Source organism: Sarcophilus harrisii, chromosome 5 (assembly GCF_902635505.1).
Source record: "Sarcophilus harrisii chromosome 5, mSarHar1.11, whole genome shotgun sequence".
Classification (NCBI taxonomy): domain Eukaryota; kingdom Metazoa; phylum Chordata; class Mammalia; order Dasyuromorphia; family Dasyuridae; genus Sarcophilus; species Sarcophilus harrisii.
The window spans coordinates 111,966,095-111,972,094 of NC_045430.1; positions in this window are offsets into that span (position 1 = coordinate 111,966,095).

The window sequence follows — 6,000 nt, forward strand, 5'->3', positions numbered from 1 at the left end:
GACTGGGGTTGCAGAATAGGATGTATTTTCAGATGAATACAACACAAATTACTTTTCTTTTACCAAATTTCTTTGTTATTTCTTTTTCTGAGAATTGCCTAACAGAGATAGTGAGTGATATTAAAAAGAAGAAAGGAGAAAAGTACCAAGGCAAACAAAGCACTATTAGTGCCTCTATCATGTTAATTAATATTATATACATATATGTTTTAAATGTTTATATAGTATATCATCATTTATATATAATTCCCTTTCCTGTCACCCTTTACATGTGTTCATATTTTTATAATTTTCTATTACCAAATTTTAAAAGACATTTGAATATGGAAAGAGTAAAATTACTAATGTACATCAAGGAAATAAGCATTTATATGGTACTTACTATGCACCCAGTACTGTGCTAAGTGTTTTACAATTATTTACAATTGTACAATGTACAATTACAATTTTACAATTACAATGAGAAAGCTTTTGAGCCAGGCCATTCCATCTTTGGACAATTTTAATTGTTAGAAATCTTTTCTTTATATTGAGCTGAACTCATCCTTTATATAATATCTATTACTTGGTCTTTGCTTACCCCTCTAAATCTGAGACAAATAAGTCTAATACTTCTTTGCATAACAGATCGTCTTTCAAGCTTTTAAAGACTGTTGCCAATCACATTCTTCTCAGCTTTTCTCTAAAACTTCTCTTTTTCAGGCTGCATATCACAATTTCTTTATGTTACCTTTTTTTGTAACTCCTAATTAAAACAGGTCAAATATGTTCATAGCAATTAATTCATAGCTATTTTTAAAGAAAATTATTCTTTAAGTGTAAATTTTACAATTTACAATTACAATTACAATTCAAAATACAATTATAATTAATAATTGTATGGGAGTCCCATGACTCCCATATGAAGTCATGGGAGGGCAGAAACTACTATTAGCCCCATTTTACAGAGGTATAACTAAGACAAATGGAATTTAAGGGACTTGCTCATATCACACAGTTAAAGTATATCTGAAACCAGATTTGAATTTGGGTATGCCTGACTCCAAGCCTGATGCTTTATACACTGAGCCATCTAGCTGCATAAATACTTGTATACACACATACACACACACTCCAGTCTAATAGTCTCTAACTATTAGAAAGTAAGTTTCTTTAAGGAAATAACTGTGTGCGTTTTTTTAATCCTTGACATTTAATAGAGTTACAAATTTTTTTCATTCATCTTTTCATGCTCTCTTGTAAAATGTTGAAAAGTTGTTCTTAGATGACTGATGGCTAGTTGCTAAGAAATGATATAACCCAAGAAATACTGGAGCAATTCTGGGAGATTCACATTTCATTCTCTAAAGCTCAGCAGCTGCAATTCACAGCTCCATATGGGATCTTGTAGTTAAATGGGGGGGGGGGAGTAAAATTATGATTTATTATCAATAAAAGTTTGATTTGTATACTTTTATATATCTATATAAATATGTAATATAAATATGTATCTATACCCAAGGTCATGTAAAGATTTCATGAGCCAAAAGTCATTGCAAGTGCAAAAAGTTTAAGAAATCCTGTTCTGTAATGCATGTTACTTTTGACACAATTGCATAAACTAAAGCTCTGGACTGCATTATAATGTAATTAATCCTATAACTGCTAACAGAAAGCAAGGGACTATAGAACAAGAAAGCCTATCATCAGTTCCTTTGCATGTCTCTCCAGAAAAATGGGAACCTTGTGGAAAGTATTTGGCTGATTTCATATTTAGCTAACCCTTTGACCCTCCCCATGCTCACAGTTTCTCAGAGCATTTTCTTCCCTAAGCATTTTATGCAGCTGTTGAATTTTATACACAAAGGAGTCAAGAAAGCAGAATAGTAGAAAATAGCTTTGGAAAGGAAGTTAGGAAGTAAGGGTGAATTTCTTTTCAATCTCCCATGTTTGAAAGCCCAACTGTAAGACTATGGATAAACTATTGGACCTTTGGGCCTTCTTAGTCAGCAGATGAAGATCCTAAGGGAGATATAATTTAGAAAGCTTTGATAGGACTGTATAAGATGTTAGCAGTATAATGGAGAGTTAACTATATGCTCAAGTAGGACATACCATTTTTAAGGTAAAAAAATTCTAATACTTTACGGCAAAAGTGATGTGAAAAACAAGACATAAGAAATGGGACCATATTATCATAGAATTAAATCTCAAATGGATTCTTGAGATCTGCTCATTTAATGCCCTCATTTTACAAAGAAGGTAACTGAGGTCCAGAATAGGAAAGATTTCACCTTAAATCATCTGGTTACAAAGTAGAAGAGCTTCTTATTCAAAACTTAGTTTATTGACCCCAAATCTAGCATCTTTTTTTTTTTTTTTATCATACTCAGTTGTTTTATACCATTTTTCAAACTCCTTCTAGAATCTCAAAATTCGAAGAGATCTCAAAAGGTGTGGTCCTATCCAAGTCTAGCCCAAGGCAGCTACATGATGCAACAGATAGAAGAACACTGGACCTGAAGTTCAAATGTGACCTCAGATGCTTATTAGCTATGTGACCTTAGACTCAAGTCATTTAATTTCTCTGTTTCAGTTCACATATGTGTAAAATGAGGATAAGTAGCATACCTACTTCCTCCTTAGGCTGTTGTGAATATCAAATGAGATAATAATTTTAGTCACTTAGCACAATACTTGCTACATAAAAAGAGGAATTTAATAAATACTTCCTTTATTTTTTTTTCCTTCCTTCTTATCCAAATGGTCAAATATATCTCTGATATCTTGATAAAAGGTTAACCTTCCTTGTCTTAAAAACTCAAACAATGAGAAAGCTTTTGAGCCAGGCCATTCCATTTTTGGACAATTTTAATTGTTAGAAATCTTTTCTTTATATTGAGCTGAACTCATCCTTTATATAATATCTATTACTTGGTCTTTGCTTACCCCTCTAAATCTGAGACAAATAAGTCTAATCCTTCTTTGCATAACAGATCTTCTTTCAAGCTTTTAAAGACTGTTGCCAATCACATTCTTCTCAGTTTTTCTCTAAAACTTCTCTTTTTCAGGCTGCATATCACAATTTCTTTGTTACCTTTTTTTGTAACTCCTAATTAAAACAGGTCAAATATGTTCATAGCAATTAATTCATAGCTATTTTTAAAGAAAATTATTCTTTAAATATATCATTAGTTCACCTAAATAATGTGCTAATTATGGACTCAGGTAGATGACAACAAAATTCGTAAATATATCCAAGAATTAAAGACTTGGCTAATGTATATGCAATTATCTTTCTCCAGTTTCCTTACAAAATATCTTTTTATTACATTCTTTGTTTACAAGAGAGGAAGAAGGAAGGAACAAATATTTGAACCGGCTGTATCAAATTGGTCTCCATTTCATCTGTATCCCCTTTCCACTATACTTTAATACATGGTTATAAAATTAATGGTATCATCTAAAAATTTCATCAAAATTAGACAGTTTCTATCAGGAAAATTCAAATAGAGTAAATAATCTTTCTATTTCAAAGTTATAAATATTTGAAAATTGAGTTATAAATAAAAAGCATTTTGTATATAGCTTTTGGAATTACTGAAAGAAATGCATTGTGTTCCACTATGAGTTATCATAATCATGAAAACAAGTGTTGGCCCCTTTTGCCCAGGGCCTAAAGATGACAAGAGCAGACCCAGTGAAATATGTAATGTAGTTCGTTTCTCCTTTCTAATTCACTTTTCTTGGGAATCATAGTTTGTAGTAGAAATAGAAGACATAAGTCTAACAAGAGCTGGTTAGAAGGTACATGCCTGAAGCCTTGCTAAATTGATTTAAAGAGCTTTAAACTAAAAATGAAGAGATACATATATCTACCAAGCAAGACATGATACAGAGTGGCTCTAATTAGGACAATGAAGAGTTATAGATACCTTCAGAAATTCATAGGAGACAAAACTTCAAGAAAGTAACCAATGATAAAACCCAGGGCCTTGACTATCTAGAAATTAATGGATTATTTATAAAGAACAAAGAAAAGGAATAGGGATCAGAAATTATTTCATTTGGGGACAATAGGGGCTACATATATGGAAACTAAGTGTCACTGTATTCTTGTTGTGTTATTGTATTGGATCAAAGTCAGCATCTTTTTGAAAACTTTTTAATAAATAATATCCATTTGATATTTGTTCAGTGATTTAGAGTGCCTTTTTTCATCTCCAAGTTGAACTTGAACTAACAGGGTTCTAGTGTCAATTTGATTCCTAACAAAAATTAGTCATATTTGAGCAAATTAAAGGGCTTAAATGATTATCAAATTCAAAATACTAATAAAAGGGAAAGAAACTAGTGTTTTTCAAAATCCCACTGTCTTTCAGAGTCAAAGGGGAAACAAAGACAGACAAACTGAAGATCTGGGTTATATTTTGTGTTGCTTTAAGAGAGTAAGGAAAACTACTTTGGGAAAGAAAAGAAAAGAGAAAAAGGAATATATTGTGTAAGAATAATACAGAAGATGGAAATTGCAAGTGAAGTTTAAAAATTCATGTACTAAAAGTGAAATGGGCTTAATTGGGAGTTTATTATAGAGATACAATTATATTAGCAAAGAAGTGATTGAAACAGAATTGCTGAAAGAATTGTCAGAAGTTAAATGTCAACAATGGAATTTAGATAATGAAATGGGGATTAAGGAGAAAAGGAAAAGACAAGAACCACAAGTTAGGTCTAGGCAGGGGGAAGAGAAGAGAGTAAGAGAAGAGGATCAGATCAATCCAATTATGGATTACTGTTGTTGGTCATACTTCCTTACTTTCACAACTTTTATTTTCTATTCAATCCCCAAAATAGATCAAGTTAAATGAAATAAAACAAGGAAACTATTTTGCATAAAGATGATGTGGATAATGACATAATATTAATACTAAACATATAGACCAAATGACAAAGCAGTCAGATGTGTCAGGTAAAATCTAATTGAAATATAGGGAGAAATGGACAGAAATAAAATAATAGTTGATAATATCAGCATGTTCCTTTCAGGAAGGATTCTGGCAAGATAGTGGAATAGGTCAATAAATTCCAAGCTCTTTGGATTTCCTCCACAAACAGAACAAATTTGCCCCTCAGAATAAACATAAACTCATGAAAAATGAGGAAGACTTAGGGCAGAACAAGGGTCTTCGAGCTACAACCCAAGAAGATCCAAAGAGAGGTCTCAGACTGGAGATTAACCCATGTGAAGTGCAAATACCTCCAGACTAGCTCCACAGAAATACCTAGAGAGGAGCCTTTGGGGCTAACTGAATTTGACTGAAGCCTCAGCAGGAATCACAGAAACTTTTACCTTCCACATTATGTGAGGAATCAGGGTCTGAGATTGGGAAGATTAAGGGAATCTCGGCTAATTGGGAATACCAGATTACCTAGAAAAAATAACAATAAAATTCATCTGGAAGAACAAAAGGTCAAGAATTTCAAAGGAATTAATGTAGAGAAAAGCAAATGAAAGTGGCCTAGCAGTACCACATCTAAAATCATATTATAAGGCAGCATCATCAAAACCATTTGGTAATGGCTAAGAAATAGAGAAGCTGATCAGTGGAAGTTAGGTTCACAGAACAAAATAGCCAATGACTATAATAATATAGTATTTGACAAACTCAAAAGCCCCAGCTTTTGGGATAAGAATTCACTATTTGACAAAAACTTCTGGGAAAATTGGAAACTAGTATGGCAGAAAATAGGCATAGACCCACACCTAACATCATATACCAAGATAAGGTTGAAATGGTTTCATGATCTAGACATAAAGAATGATATTATAAAAAAATTAGAAGAACATAGGATATTTTACCTCTCAGATTTGTGGAGGAGGAAGGAATTTATGACCAAAGAAGAACTAGAGACCATTATTGATCATAAAATAGATAATTTTGATCATATTAGCTTAAAAAGTTTTTGTACAAACAAAATTAATGCGGACAAGATTAGAAGATAAGCAATAAACTGGGAAAA